The sequence below is a fragment of the Capsicum annuum genome, chromosome 3, assembly GCF_002878395.1.
Source record: "Capsicum annuum cultivar UCD-10X-F1 chromosome 3, UCD10Xv1.1, whole genome shotgun sequence".
In the NCBI taxonomy this organism is placed as follows: domain Eukaryota; kingdom Viridiplantae; phylum Streptophyta; class Magnoliopsida; order Solanales; family Solanaceae; genus Capsicum; species Capsicum annuum.
In genome coordinates, this window is record NC_061113.1 from 24,988,642 (window position 1) to 25,006,368 (window position 17,727).

A 17,727-nucleotide genomic window follows, 5' to 3' on the forward strand; every position below is an offset into this window, starting at 1 on the left:
AACCAAAACAAATGCCACTACCCATTCTACACACTTTGATGGTGCTTACCGCAAGTCTGGCAAAGAGGATAGGTGCGGGCACTGTTAACACTACCCAGGGACTTAGAGCCCGGCACTCTATATTTGTTACCCTATCTGAACTTAGGAACTAGAGCACTTCCTATAGAGGGAGATGGAGCTAATGACTTAGGATGAAACTGGGAATGGTTTCCTCCTTTTGATTTAGGCTGAGCAAAGTTGAAACTACCTGTCTTCGTTCTCTTATTTTGTTTCTCCCGCTGCGTAATATTCTACTCTTTTATCTACTGAGCATGAGTCATAATCCTGGCTAAATTCATATAACTATTTAGCATAGTAGATCTACACTCATTAACCGTGCTGTCGTTCACCCCTACAGCGAACTTACTCATTTTGGTTCTACCATCTGCAACCACATGAGGGGCATATCTGGCTAATTGAGTAAACTTTAGAGAATACTCTTTCACCATCATCTTTCCCTGTCTAAGATTGATGAACTCTAGCACCTTGGCTTCTCTAAGCTCTTAGGGAAAGAAGATGTCTAAGAATGCAGTTACAAACTCCTCCCACTCTATAGGACCTGCATCATCTGTCCTTTCTGACTTCCACTGCTTGCACCAAGCATGAGCCACATCCTGCAACTGGTGTGCAGCTAACTCAGCATTCTTAACACTATTCACCCCCATGGTGTTTGTCACTTTCTGGACTTGATAAATGAATTCCTAAGGGCTTCATATACCTTAGACCTAAGGAAGATTGGAGGATTCATTAGGGTGAAGTCTCGAATACTAGCTGCGGCTGAGTTGGCCACTGGATTGGCTGAAATGATAGATGGTCATTCATTCTGAGCAGAAATGGACTGAGCAAGAGTAGTAAATATAACCCTAAATTCTGCATGAGAAAATTGATCTCCCAAAGGTTCTTCGAGCTAAGGGGCTAACTGATTTCTTCTCTTGGGAGGCATATTCTGAAATAAAGTGAAGAAGCGGATTAGACTGGGAGATTTACTTGAGATTATGCTCACTGGAACGACATGAATATTAAAAGAGGGGAAACTATTCCTAAAACATCTCATAGCCTCCTGCATATAAATGTGGTGCGCAACACACCCATGTATAAGACTCTACTAAATGCGGCTTTCAGACTACCTAGGACTCTATTGTACTTTAGTCTCTGATTCCAAGTTTGTAACTCCTCAATTTTTCTGAATTGGAATGTTACACGGTGCTAATGACCTCGAAGGACCACAAGATAACTCGTGACTGATATCTGTACTTATACAATGCATAATATAACATGATAATGCAAAAATATGCATTGAAAAGTCGTAAGATTTAATACTGAACGTAACTGAATAGCGTAACATAAGTGTGGGGTAATACAATACCCAAAACAAAACTGACAATACTAAAGTCTAAAATATGACATTCTGTATCTAGTCTACAAGCCTCTACTATTTGAATAATCTAAATAAGGAATTGATGGGACATGTCCCCAAATAACTCCAACTAATAACGAATCAATAAAATAGTGGAGAAATAATCATGTCCTCGAAGGATGAGGACTCACTTCTGACTCTGACTGCTGAAACTGGAACCTACTACTAATCTGGAGCTCTTTTCTCTGAACCTATGGTGTAACATAAAAAGATAGCACCATAGCGCAAATGCGTCAGTACAATGAAATGTACAGAGTATACATGTGATCTAGGCTATATACAAGGATTCACATGCATGATTAATGATAATTGACTGTCTAACATGAATATGAGAGTACATGCATAAGTACGTAATTGTAACTAACAACATGATAACATGATTTCTGAGTTTGTATACTGATGATATGACATACGAGTAACTGATATGACTGATGACATGAAAGACAATATCTTAATAAAACTGACAACATGGGTGACTGTATCTGACATTCCAGAATCTGATGGAACTATCTGAGTTTCGTACTGTATCTAAGTAGACTGTATCTGACAGTCCTAAAATTTAAAGAACTATCTGAGTTCTATTATTTAGACTGATTGACTGTGTCTAACAATCCTAATTCTATAACATAAAACTGTGGGAAGTATTATTTAACCAACTGCCCCAAATGTTCTATAATAGCTGAGCTGGGGTCCAATCTGTGCCCTGATTAGAAGGGTGTCAATACCGCACCACTAGTAAGGACTACATATAAGAAACCCTCATATAATAGATAACTCTAGTGAGAATGGTAGAAACCCTCATATAACAGGTTAAGCCACCTCATCTACCCTCATATTGTAAGCTATGATGTCTCAACCTATGTTGGCTACATAGTTCTGGAACACAAGGATTTCTTCTAGGAATCACAACCTCATATAACAGGCGAGTTCCCATCCTTGGTTTCACTCGGTGTTAATTCCTACTCCCATATAAATGGACACTGAACATGAATTACTTAACTGAATATGATCTGAGTTAATAATTCCGTTGACTGACGGAATACTACTAATATTTGACAAATGACTGAGTCATGAGCTCGTGGAGATTTTTCCTAAGTTATAAGACTATCTGAAGAATAAGGATTCATAGCTTGACTAAGAGTATCATGAAAACATGACATGGATCTAGGCACATAACTAATGTTTTGAATACAAGTATCCCCAGGACTCGATAGAAGAAAACTGACTTAGCATAACTTACTTGAGCACATGACTAGTAGCATAATCCATACTACATTCATAGAAGTATTTAATCAAACATGTAATAGGAATGAACTTGTACATATATAGGGATTTTATGATATCATGCTAGTTAGACAATTTTCCTTCATCTAGGCATTTAATCAAACATTTGGCAGGCATGGTACATGTAAACATCATTGTAAAGCAATTAAACATCATGGTTCACTTCCAATTTCATCATACATGGGTTTAGTCATAAGATTTCATAAATATTTATCAATAGTAATCAACCTACATGGAATTTATCATCAAATCATGGAATAGAAATCAATTTCTCATTATTAACATGAACAAAAGCAGCCCAATCATGACATTCATAGAGAAGATTAACAAACTTGAATTTTGAAAAGAGATTCTTGGGCTTCATGAATGAATTCTATGCATACCTGATTCAAGGTCATTGATGGTCTTTAACTTGAAGAATTGGAAATCCCTTAGTTTCTTGAAGAAGGTTTGATTTTGTTCTTGGAGATTAATATAGAGAGAAACCCTAATCTTATTTGTGAAATAATAATAAACCATAAGGCTAAAATCATTGGGTATATATAGACGGGTGTAAATAACAAAAATACCCCTGTTAAAATGACCTGGAAAAGCTTAACATAAGGTGCGACGGTGGCCTCCGATGGTTCATCAGGCCCTACCATCAGACCTGGACAGAAATTGGTCCCCCTGGTTATCTGCAGTGGTGGCTTCTGACGGTCCGTCGAACCTGCAATGGCCCATCGAGCCATACCGTCGGACCTAATCAGAAAGCAGGTCCACTGCCTCAGTGCGACGGTGGCCTCTGATGATCCGTCGGACCTGTGATGGCCCATCGAGTGCTACCGTCGGAACTGGGTAGTCCGATCTACTTCCGCAAAAGTCCATAACTCTTTCCCCTAGTGCTAGATTTTGATGAAATTGGTATCGATGGAAAGCTTAATCAATTTCCCACGTGATGGAAAGTGAAAATCATAAAAATACCATGTGTACAAGAATGGATTCTTATTTCAAATCAATTTCTAACATCCTTGTGATGATTTTTAAGCTAAGAAAAGGCACGTGTATTACAGTTAGAGGTCGAGAGACCATGATCATGTAATTAACCCTGTGAACTAACAACAGTTAACAAATGGAATTCAATAACATAATATGATTGTTCAGAGTGCTTTAACCCTAGGCTTTCTCCTATTGAACTTTCTAAGGCTTTACTTTATGCATTATTTACTTTATTTACAATTTATAATATTCGAAACTCTTTTTGGTTACCTTTACATCAAATTAATCTTAGAAGTTAAACTAGAATTGAATCGTTGTTAGATTAAGGCCCCGTGGGATAGATACTTGGATTCTTGAAGGCCACTTTACTACTTGATAAGACCATGTACACTTGTGTGTGCGCTTGGATGCTGTCAAGGTTTTGGCGCCATTGTCGGGGACTTGTTATTTGGCAACTATTTATTTTAGTTTTACCTTTAGATTTCTTTGGTGTATTTTATGTTTGGTTTTGGTTTTGTGATTGTAGAAAATAGGTTTTAAGGTTAGGAAGTTGGAAAGGGATAGAGATTTGATTGAACCAAGACCTGAACTCTAATAATACTTCCGTCAAAAAAGGAGAGACACAATCTATCTCCCTCAATTTCCACGAATAAAAAAAGACCAAAAGAATCATGCGATACTAGCTGCAGAGCAACAAACACATAGGATGATTTGAGAAGTGGTAGTCCCACTTTCGACAAACTTGACTTCCCTAATTCAAAGACTGGTTGTTCGGGGAATTTTGAGTTAAAGCACAACATGGTGCAACTTCTAATTAGTAGTGGACAGTTTGATGAGCTATAACACAAGTATCCACAAGTCCACTTGCAGACTTTTATTGAGCATACTGATACATTCATTCCAACTGGGGTGAATACAAATTATATAAGGTTGACACTTTTTCCCCATTCACTATTGGGGGAAACAAAAAGGTGGTTGAATGCAGAGCCAGATAATTCAATCACATCATGAGATGACTTAGCTGAAAATTTCCTTATTAGATTATTTCCATCTGGAAAAAACTGCGAGGCTTCGCAGTAAGATAATGAGCTTCAAACAAAATCTAGATGAAAACCTCTATAATGCTTGGGAACAATTCCAGGGTCTTCTTCAAGATTGTCCACACCACTAACAGTCTAACGAGGTATTTGCTCACACTTTTGTAGAAGCACATGATCATAATATGAAGATTTCACTAAATTTAGTTGCAGGTGGTCAAGCGCTGGAATTGACTTATCATGAACTGTACACATTATTAAACTGTATAGCACAAGGAAATTCAGAGTGGCATTCAGATTCTAAATGTGCCACAGAAAGAATTATGTGTGTACTAGAGGTGGACCAATTCATAGCCTTATCAGCTCAAGTTTTTGCATTACAAAATTTGATAAATACTCAATTTAGCAGCATAAAATTTGGAGCACCACAACCTGCAGTCACAGTAAATACCATCCAATAAGCTACAGGTTGGTATGAAGTATACAGTAACAGTGGTCACTTAGCGGCTATGTGTGCTTCTAATCCAGAATCAATGATGTATATGGGAAATGCTCAAAGGAAAAATTATGGTAATTCCTACAATATAAAGTGGAAAACTCGTCCTTGGAACGCACAATAATAATAAATTCAGCAACCACAGGCACAAGGAAACCAGTCAACTAGCAACATAGAAGAGATGATGAAGCAGATTTTAGCTGGTTAAGCACAAATGGCTGCAGATATGAAAAATCAATAGGCAGAATTAAAAAATTAGAAAATGGCCTAGAGAATCTTAAAGTTGTAGTTGGGGCATTTATAGCAAGCATTAAATACTAGGCAATAAGATGGTTTTCCAACAGATACAAAAAATCCAAAACAAACTATGGCAATCATCTTAAGAAGTGATAAAGAGCTTCAAGGAGAACTTCCAAAGGCAACTGAAGAGGTAGATGCTGATGTGGTGATTGAATAGGTAAATGACAAAGTTGCTAAGAAATCATGAAAGTCTGAGTACTCAAAAGAAAAAGTTACTGCTGAAGAAAAGAAGTAGATTTTGCCACTACCCTTCCCTCAGAGGCACATTAAAGGGAAGGAGGATGCAGTGTTTAAGAAGTTCTTTGACATGTTTAGAGAGCTTCACATCAGATTAACTTACCTTTGTTAGTATTTTGCAGGGTATGCCTAAATACTTAAAGTACTTGAGGGATATGGTTGCTAATAAGGTAAAATTATAGGATGTGGCGGCAATAACACTCACTGAAGAGTGTAGCTCTATTATGACATATGGTCTGAGGTAGTTTTATACACTTAGGTATCATTATTCTAACTTATTTTGCCTTGTCTTGAGAGTAATTTGAGAGCTTAGCATGTTAATATTGATATAAATAAGCATTTGAGTGTCCAAGTGTGTGATTACAATGTCCAAAGCACTTTTCAAACAAGTTTGTGCTTAATTGAGTAATTTAGAGTTCAACCCATAAAATTAATTTTACTAGTTTGAGCTAGTTGTGTGTCTAGTTGATCTCGGTGGATTATAATGTGTTTAATTTATTCCAAATATTTTAATGAAGTAATTATGAGGGGAATAACTTGTTTGGTATGTGCAAAGTTTAAATTGACTAAGTCAAGTCGAAATTATAAGTGAAAGATCATTATGAATTTGCTTTATCTTAACCCTTGATTTGATTTGTTGTTGAGAATATTATGATGTTTTAATTTTTAATTTATGGTGCATGATATTATAGGAGGCCCGGCGAATTAAATACCATGATATATTGATGATAAAAAGGCTTAAAATTCATGGATAATACACTACACAAGGCATGGGTAAAGGATAGGACGTTCCATACTTAACCAAATTTTTGAATACAAATTCCAGTGAATCGACGCGAAGTCCAGCATTGAAGCTGCCAGATCAGCAATGCGTTCAATGGTGCGTCGCATCAATAAATTCATGTAAAACAATTAAATGGTCAGCCGACACAAAAAAAAATGGAAGGAATCTTGTGGAAAAGGGGGGGACCACGTGCCAGCTTATTCTACCTAGTTATTAAACTAGTTATGAGAAGACCATATAAAAATATTTAGGTTTTCAGAGAAGTCAAAAACACTCTAAATAGTAACTATTTAGAATATAAAAAATTAAGCAAAAGCAAAGAAAATCCTCATAGGTTAAATTATTTAATTACCTTGATCTCTAGTCTTGAGGCAAAACTAATAATACATTTAAAATCTAGAAGAATGAGGTATATACCACTCAATTATGATAAAATTAGGTTTCTGGATCCACCGAAATATTATGGATAGAGAAAAGTCCTTAATCATGTTACAAGAATTAAAACAAGAACTTAGCATCCGAAAGGAACGATATACTTATAACTCATTTGTAGGAGTTTGTAAAAAATCTTTATTTTATCAAAATAAGATTATTTTTGAACTAGAACAAGAAATCTGGCATCTAGAGTATAAGCTAGAACATAACTTGTTTAAATGAATAAATAATTTTTAGAAAAGGTGTTAGAAAAACTTGATGATCTTTTAGCTATGCAAAAGCATATAAGCCTTAAAATAAATCTAATAGAAAAAAGAAATCAAAACCCTTAAAAATAACCCACCAACTAAAATACATAATCTTATTGAAAAAGTTGATACCTTTAATAAGGAATTAGGGAAGAGAATTATAGATGAAATTTTTGTTTCAAGAATTTCGAACAAGGGAACCTATCAGAAAGAAAGTCTTGATGAAAAAATTATATCTGGTTTCCTAGAAAAAAGACAGAGAAGAATTAGAAAAATTAGAATTATAAATTATCTCAAAAACTTCTTAAAATAAGGATAAGGAAGAAGCCTCTACCTCTAAAACAGAAATAGAGGAAAATGAATGAACTAGACGAACTAGTGTATGCTTTAGAAGAACTTGATCTTAATAATAAAGTTATCGTGTCCATATGACTCGTGGAGATACAAGAGGACCCCAAGAAAACTTTAGAGAACCTAAAAAGGAAGAAAGCTCATCCAATGAGCCATTATCAAGAGTAACTTCCTACCAAAATCTAAGATATAGAAAGACTATAATAGTCAATACCATATAAATTCTAAGGCTAAATTCCTGCCAAATAGACTCCCAGTAGGAGATGCTGGATCTGCCCAGTTTCTAGACCTGGACTGTAAAAGAGAACCAGGAGAGTTTCTAGACTTATGGTCAAAAAACTTAAAACTATTTTTTATCCTAGGGAAATGAAATAATTTTACTAATAATGAAAAATATTTAATTGCTACAAATACCTTCACTGGAAAAGTAGACAATTGGTTTATAAGAGTCTCAGAAGAAGCTAAAAAGGTATTTAGATTAGAAGTCATAGCAGATTTTGATAAATCAACTCGAGCAGGAATAGATCACCTAGTGAGGTATATAGGAGCTATTTTTAGAAAGCCAAGCAGACATTTCTAAAGGGAAAGAAAAACAAGGGCTACTAGCGGCAGAATGGCTAGAAAAGCTGCAAATTTGTAAAATGAAGTACATCTAAGAATATACTTGTGAATTTGAAACGTACTACTACCAATTATTTGATAGCAGTAAAATCTTAACTCCTTACATGGATAAGTATTATCAAAAGCTACCAGGATATTGGGCTACTTATTTTAGAGATGAATATACGAAAGAAGATCAAACGCAAGATTCTCTAGGAAGAAGAATTACCTTCCTTAATCAAAGGCTGAGCCAACTTTGTATGTTACATAACAAGAAAAGAAAAGCTAATAGAATAGGCACACAGATTTAATGTGAAGACACAGAAGCAGCATCTCAATGGGGATGTTACGAAAAAATAACTCCTTCGAAAAGAAAAAGGAAAATCAAAGGATTAATTAAAAGGAAAAATATTTTCAAGAAAAATTATATACCAAGAAAAAAGATACTTCAAAAAACAAAGAAATTTCAAAAGAAAACCTACCACAGATAAATGTAAATGCTACAGTTATGGAGAAGAAGGCCACAAAAGTTATGAATGCAACAACAAAAGAGTAAAAATATCTAAAATAGATAGAGAAGAAATAGAATCAGATTTAGAGTCAATCTCATCTATAAAAAGTGAAAATTTTCACGAAGAACTCTATGAAGCATTTTCAGAATCTAGTACTGATTCAGAAGAATGAATAAAGAAATTAAAAATATAAAAGAAAACACTCAGATTATAGAAGCTGAAGAAGATCGGCGTGGGTATGCATTAAAAGCAACATTCGATGAAGAATTATAAAGAAAAATACAAGGATTAAAATTCAATCTTCGAACAGAAGATAGTATATTTAATAGATTACAAAGAACTTTTTGAAGAAATAAAATCTCTTATCATGAATATCAGGAGATTGAAAGGTAATTGAAGTCACTCAAACTACTAGAAGACATAAGCTCAATTTATTAACAAAGCCTATGATAGACCGAATTCTAAGAAAAATCCCAGAAAGAAATCAAAAAAAATGAATTATGTTTATCTTGGAGGAATCCAAATAATGGTAAAATCTACCTTTAAAGAAGGAATTGACTGCCCCATAGTAGTTAACCTTTCAAATATTTAGCTACAAGATGTAAATTTTAATGAAGCTATAAGTTTGTATTTTCAGGTAAAAAGAAAAGACTTATTTAAACCAGGTAATCATATCATGAGCATATATTATCAAGCTCTATATACGGTTACCAATTCGAATTATGTAACTGACTATAAAAATAAAAGTCTTGTTGAAATTGACTAAGAATGCATAGGAATAGCCAAAATAGTTGAAGCAAAAACTCAACAACCAAATATTCCAACTAATATGAAATTCATGTGGGAAAAGCAATAGAAATAGGTAATTCTTCCATCTCAAACCAGAGACTCTCAATAGAATATGGGAGAAACTCCATAAGGAAAGGTAACTCTAGAAGATTTAATATTAAGAATTCTAACAATATTATAGAAGTTTCAGGAAGATTCTTCAACGGAAGCGACTGGAACAAACAAACAATCCTAATACAATAAGAATCATTAGCAAATCACGTCAAGAAAAGTATCTTAGACGGATTAATTAGCTATGAAGGTAAGTCATATATTTACAAAACATTTGAAGGAAATAACTATGAATGTTCAAAAATGGTAAAGTTACCGATACAATTTGAAAAAATCAGAACAGAAATTCCTTGTTATATTAGTAATCATGAAAATGATTATAATATAATCTTAGGAGGAACATTCCTAAATAGTTTGGATCAATATATATCCAAAAAGAAGGAATCCAAATAAATTTAGGGGACAGAACTTATTTTATTCCAGAAATCTAAATGCCTAAGAAAACTTTTTTTAGAGTATCAGTATTCGTAGAATTCACAACCTACGAAATAAAACTAACTTCTTGTTGTCAATAGATAACGGGTCAGAAGCTAGTTTGGCAAAGTCCTTTTTAATAAAAAAAAATGGTATACAAATAATAATAATAATAATATCACCTTGATAGGTATTACAGGAGATAAAGAAAAATTAATACATGAAAAAAGAAAACATAGAAATAATTTTAGGATCTAAAATTGTTTCTATAAAACATGTTTTTGCATATGACAAGCTTGACACTGATTTACTATTAGGAAATAATTTTATACAACAGTTTCAAAATTATCATCAGACCATATATATGGTTAGTTTTAAAACCCCATGTAATCAATTCATAAAAATTCCAAGGAAACATAATCCTTATATTTTGATAAAAGAAAATGGAGTCTTTAAAAAGAAATTTTTAGATACCCCAAAAAATTAATCTTGTAAATGTCTCAATTTAGACAAGATAAAACAAGATTTACAAGCTTCTTATGGAGAAAATCCATTTAAAAAATGGAATAACAACCATGAAAAAGCAATTTTAATTCTTAAAGATTCTAGTATCATAATAAGAGGTAAACCAACGCTTTATAATGAAGAAGATAAAATTGAATTTAAAATTCAGATACAAGAACTCCTTAATCTTAAATTAATAAGAGCAAGTAAAAGTCCTCACAGTAGTCCTGCATTTACGGTAAGAAATCATGCAGAACAAAAAAGAGGAAAAGCTCGAATGATTATGAAATAGAAAGAGCTAAATAAAAACAGTATTTTTAATGGACATTTTATTCCAAATAAAAACAATCTAATTAACCTTGCTAAAGGAAAAACCTACTTTTCAAAATTTGATTGCAAAAGTGGTTTTTGGCAAATTAAACTTTCAGAGGAATCAGTGCCTCTAATAGCATTTAGCACTCCTAATGGACATTTTGAATGGTTAGTCATGCCATTTGGATTGAAAAATGCACCCCAAATTTAAAAAAAAATGGATAAAATATTTTCTGAGAAAATTTTTAAATAGTCTATATAGATGACATTTTAGTATGTTCAGAAACATATCAAGAACATTTAACACATTTGAAAGAATTTTCTAACCTTTGTGTTAAAAACAAAATTATTTTAAGCCAAAAGAAAGCTGAAATAAGTAAAAATGAAATAGAATTTTTAGGAATGATAATTTCAAAAAATGGAACAGAGCTGAAAGATCACATTTCAAACAAAATAATCGAATTTCGTGATAAGTTAACAACAAAACAAGAAATACAAAGGTTTCTTGGTTGTTTAAATTATGCAGGAGAATTTATTCAAGATCTTGCAAAAAGAGAGAAATATTTTGCAAAAACTTATTCAAAAATCAAATTGACTTGAATGGACTAACGAACATACTATTTGTATTCAAAAATTAAAAGAAGAATGTGCTAAGCTACCAAAGCTTACGTTGCCATAACCAGAAGATAATTTAGTTTTACAAACTGATGCCTCTGATTATCTTTGGGGAGCATTATTACAAACAGATTTAAATGAAACCTGTAGATATAAAAGTGGTATTTTTAACGAAGCTGAAGTTAACTACTCCACTAACGAAAAGGAATTATTGGCAGTTGTAAAGGGAATATGAAAGTTTTCTGCATTTTTATTACCTAAACCATTTTTTGTTAGAACAGATAACACTCAAATATCAAGATTGATATTTAACAAATTACCTTCAGAACCACAATACAGAAGGCTACACAGATGGTAGGTAATATTTTCATTTTACACTTTCAAGATTGAAAATACTAAAGGATATGATAATGTTTTTGCAAATTTTCGTTCAAGAAACGTTCAATATGGATGATTGAACAAAGGTATTGACCAATAGAATATGGTAAAAGATGAATGATATTGATGATGCTATAAATGAAAAGAGCACCATGTTGTACGGCATAAGAGATAAACTTGTATCCTTAACAAAAAAAAATAAGGAAATTACAATTTGAACTAAGTCGGCTTAACATCAAACAAGCTGACAATATGGCGGAGTTCCAACTTCTCTGCGAACATCTAGATACTAGATCCAAGGGCAAAAAAGTTGCAGGAGATGTCCCATTAGCACCTAGTTCCAAAAACATCTCGACGGTAAAGTCGAATATGCCAATAGTAGAATCTTCTGATTAAGCTAAACGCCAAGCAAAGGGAAAATTCCCTAACAAAGTGGCAGGAGGTGTGCTACTAGAACTTAGTGCCAAAAAAATATCTAAGGTATGCTCGGATATGCCGATGGCCGAACCTTCGTAAGAATCCAAACACCGAGCACAAACACAGAAAATTCTCTGAAATAGTTAAATCAGTGGAGACTGACAAACTTCTGAAATATCAGAAAAAAGGACTAACTTTTCATCAGAAAAATAGTTTGCTTCTTCTTTTAAGGTAGGAAAAATCCATCCGAAGGAGGAAGAATATTTAAAGTTTACAAAACAAATTTACAATCTTCCAGAAACATATGGAGAAACTTATGGAGTCTTAGAATAAAAAAAGTCTATATCCAAGGATTAGCATATTTCCAGGCGAATCAACGGGTTTCACAGCCCAATTATTTGAATTTGGCTACCTAGACCGAGTTTATTCCAAACCAGATTTATCTCAACTAGAAGGATTGCCCATATATCTGACAAGTTCAATCAAAAATTTTGCCCAAAATGAAGCAGTTTATTGTAGGTTCTTCAACATAGCTATGGAATCCCAAGATGATGAAGTATATTTTCCTACAGTTAACTACATAGCGGTGGAAAAATTAAGGAATTTCAACATCAGCTCCACAGGAGTTGATAAAAAGATTCCTTATTTTAATAAAAAATGGATTCAGAACAGACGAGCCTTAGGGATGAAAGTTGTATATCACATCCTTAAAAACAAATATGCAAAAAATTACAAAGTCCTCAACAGGGATACAAACTGGATTCTTATGACTAAAGAAGATCAAAATCAACAGTCTTAAAGGACAAAATTGTTGAATTCAAAACACATCAATTTTTAGCCACTCCAGAGACATGGACCATGGCATGCAAATTTTTAGAACATAAACATCTCAAGAGAAATGATGAAGAAAGCTCTTCAATGTCAGACGATATGTAAACTACAACTATAAAGAAAAGACATTAATGTAAAGCAAAAGCATTTACATCAAAATAAGTGTCAGCACTACACGACAAAAGTAATGGAAGAATGGACCCCACGGTCCAAAAAGAAGCTAATCAGGAAAAAGAAGAATCTTATCTTATCTCTTATCTTATCTTGATAGGGGACTAAAAGATAAATAAAGATATTTATAGGGATGACCCTATAGAAAATAGATATTGTAAATCTACCCCTCCTTATAACTATAAAGGGAGAGATAAAAACTCATAGAAGACAGACTACATTTTCTTAGAATATTATCTTCTTAGAAAAATGATAGTATCTTCTATATGAGTGAGTGACAGACACCTTTCCCATCAGGGAAAGATAATAAATAGTATGTATGTGAGTATAAGGAAGATCTGGTTAAAGATTTTTCCAATGTTGTAATATGTTCAAGAAATAAAAAGTTTGTTTCATATATTCTTTGACAATCTTTTGTGCCAATGAAAAATGGGATCTTCAGCCTTAACGGAGAAAGGACAGAACAGTAGCCTAAGATAGTGAGTCATAATAGGCTAAAAAGTTCTTCATAGCCAGAAGGAGAAGCACTACGGTGTTGATACAGCTAACATAAAAGAAAGTCGAAAGGTATATGCATAAACTCTATCATTTAATGAACATATTAGGATAAGAAAAGTCTATTTTCATATCTGTTCTATACCTTCATACATATTATATGCTACCAAGTACCTATAGGGAATCAAAAATCATGAATTATTTAAATTTATCATTATAAAAGTAGTACAACCACGATTAAAACAATTGAGAAGATGGTATTGAGAATCCAAAATGATTATAGCAACAAGTGAAAACGATATAATGAATTTGAGAAATTATGTTCAAAGATTTTATCGTTTAAAAAATAGTTCAAATAAATTCAAAATTAGCAGATTAAAAATAATATTACTTTCATCTATTGGCCGAAATCATACAATAAAAATGACACAGATTTCTCTTTTAAAAAGATATAAGGCTAAGATAAAGAAGCCTATTCTTTACACTGCATAAAATATTCATCATGAAGGTAATGCAACCAAAATTAATGAAGCTCAGAAAAGAACTTTGGGAAACCAAAATAATTATCAAAAAGCTTGAAGAAGCTATAACAAATTGGAGTTATAATTTGAGAAACTTTTCTCAAATGGTCAAACGTTGGAAGAATAATTCAAACAACTCCGAAATTAGCAAATCAAAAATTAACAAGTTAAAAATTTTACTAACCAAGGTCTTAGAAAAAGATGACTTGGAAAGGAAAAACAAATATGTAGAAGCAAAAGTCTTATCATTTCAATAAAGAAAGTCATTCTTTATACTGCTTAATGGGTTATTATACTATATTCTTAGATGAAAAAACATTATCACTATTTTAAAAGTGATAAAATTAAATAAAGATTTACAAGAAAAAAAATTTTAAAAAAATATAGATTATCTTGTCCAAGAACAATGGTCTATTCATGACTATTCATGTGTGGATAGTGATGATGATCCATACTATTGGTATGATAATGGTTATTCAACTGATTAAGTGAATAAAAATTCCACATGAACGCCCTGTTTGCGAACAACATCATTTTATTGGTATATATATATATGTCCACTTTAAATATAAGTGGTACAAATTTTTGACTTAGGAATTTGTCTAACATATTAGATAATTAATATATATTATATTAATTAATATATTTATTAAATTATTTATATAAATATATAAATAACAAAAAATATACATAAATGATAAAAATAAGACGAATAAATGAATTCTTTTTTATTCTGTATCTTTACGTGCTTAATAGGAGAGAAAGATTCAGTTTATAAGGAATGATTAAAAGGAATGATTAAAACTATTTCTCTTTATAAATTGCAATGCCCAACTAAAGGGCTACTGTGGTTCCAATAAAAAGACAGTCGTCACTACTGAATGGCGAAATGGATTTTAAAATTTATTAACATTCTCTAAAAAAAGGCACTATTAATAATCTTGCAGGTACTGAAATCATTTAAAGAACCCCCAAAAATTTACTGGGCACTATACAAAATATTTGAAATACAGAAAAGAAATATCATTCAGATAAGATTTCCAAAGGGGTTGCAAATGGATCTGTCGGTTCACCGATGGTTCTGAAATGACTATATAAAAAGTGAGACTTTGGTCAAGGAGGGACAGCTGGTTACCACTTATATTTAAAGTGGACACATGATTAAAATTTGGTCATTACCTGGGGGGGCGAAAAACAATACGGCTGGACATAGTTTTGAGAAAATATGGAGGAGCTGCTACACGGTTTATTAGGTTTTAGTTTTAGTTTTAGTCTTAAATTTTTCATATCATGTATTCAATTATTTGGATCATGATTATGAATATTAGTGGCTAAAAACACTCTTTACGGGGTTAAAGACAAGAACATGATTACTATTGTTTTGGATTAATTCGTTTAATTTTGCTTATCATATTTAGGTGTTTGTTTATTCTTGTTTTAATTATTTTGTAAATTGATCACCCATAAAATACATATATTGTCGAACTTTAGATCTCAGGAGAGAGAATTGGGAGATAGAACATGGGAATAAACAAAGTTTGGGTTTTTATTCTTTTATAAAATAAAGAATCAAACTTAGCGTCTAGGACAGGGATGTACTTAGATGCCTTGCTTAATTCATACGTAGGATGATAGATTTAATTAACTTAATTGGATTATTAAATTCCAACTCAAAAATATAGTTGTAATGTACATATTAGGTAAAAGATTATAGGTTGGGAAACCATGATCATGCAATTAACCCTACGAATTAACAACAAAGATAAGTGAATTAACGAATTAATTTCAATAACATAGTATGATTGTTTGGAGTAAGCTTGTGATTTTCTCCATTGATCGTCTCAAGTATTTTATTTTACGCATTATTTATTTTATTTTTAATTTACAAAATAATTCAAAATTCTCTTTTTGGTTACTTTTGCACTAAATTAATCTAGATGGTGAACTAAAATTAAATCATTGCCAAATTAAGTCTCTGTGGGATCGATATTCGGCTTTTTTGAAAGCCACTATATTACTTCGTAGACTATTTACACTTGTGTGTGCACTTGGGCATTGTCAAGATTTTGGTACCGTTGTCGGGGACTTATTATTTAGCAATTGTTATTTTAATTTTACTTTAAAATTTATTTGGTGTTTTTACGCTTGGTCTTGTTTTTGTGTTTTTGCAGGAAACAAGTTTACAAAGTAATAAGCTGGCAAGGGATCAGGATTTGGTTGAATTAAGTTTCGAACCTGAACAACTTTACCATCAGCAAAGGAGAGAAGCAATATTTCTCCCCCAAATTCCTCAAATCGCAGAAGACCAAGTAGATCCTACTATAATGGTTGCAGAACTACTATCATGTGGGACAGTTAGAGAAGGGGCAATCCCACTTCCAACGAACTTGAATTCCCCAATTCTAAGACCAACAATTGGGGGAAATTTTGAGTTGAAACACAATATGATGCAGCTTCTTATTAGCAGTGGACAGTTTGCAGGGCATCCACATGACGATCACAAGTCCACTTGCAAAATTTTATTAAGCTTACTAACACATTCACTCAAACTTGGATGACTCCAAATTATGTGAGGCTGACACTGTTTCCCTATTCTCTATTGGGGGAATCAAAAGGAAGGTTGAAGGCAAAGCCGGCCGATTTAATCACTTCATGGGACAACTTAGCTAGAAAATTCCTCATCATATTTTTTCCTTCTAGCAAGACTACGAGACTTCGTAGTGAGATAGTGAGTTTTAAGCAAAAATTAGATAAAAATCTCTATCATGAATAGGAACACTTCAAAGCCCTTTTTCGGGATTGTCCACACCACCAACTGTCCAATGAGGTACTTGCTCATACTTTTTTAGAAGCTCTTGATCAAAATATGAAAATTTTACTAGATTCAGCCGCAAGTGGTCAAGCGTTGGAGCTAACTTATGATGAGTTGTACACATTGTTGAACCACATAGCATAAGGAAATCTAGAGTGGTATTTAAATTCTAAAAGTGCCACAAAAAGAATTGCAGGAGTATTGCATATGGACCAATTCACAACCTTATCAACACAGGTTTCATCATTATAGAATTTGATCAATATAACACTCAACAGCATGAAGTTGAGAGCAACACAACCTGCATCACAGCTAATGCCATCCAACAAGCTACAGGTTGGTGTAAAGTATGCAGAAATAGTGGTCATGCATCTACTATATGTACTTTAAGTCCGAAATCTGTGATGTATGTTAGCAATGCACAAAGGCCAAATTATGGAAATGCCTACAACATGAAATGGCAAGCTTAGCCACCCAATCAACCATGGAAGAGATGTTTAAACAAATTTTGGAGGGTCAAACATAATTGATTACGGGTCTAAATAGTCAAAGGGAGGAATTACAGAATCAAAAAATGGCCCACAGAAATTTAGAGTTGCAGGTTGGGCAGATATAGTAAGCATTAAATACCCATCCTCA

The 17,727-nt window shown here is 32.9% G+C and overlaps 1 long non-coding RNA gene across 1 annotated transcript; it reads left to right on the plus strand.

Annotated features, from left to right (window-relative positions):
* Positions 1-13,470: 13,470 nt before the first annotated feature.
* On the plus strand, positions 13,471-17,278 carry LOC124897046. The gene is made up of 2 exons (XR_007053481.1): positions 13,471-13,827; positions 16,448-17,278. It is a non-coding gene; the product is annotated as an uncharacterized LOC124897046 (long non-coding RNA).
* Positions 17,279-17,727: the final 449 nt, after the last annotated feature.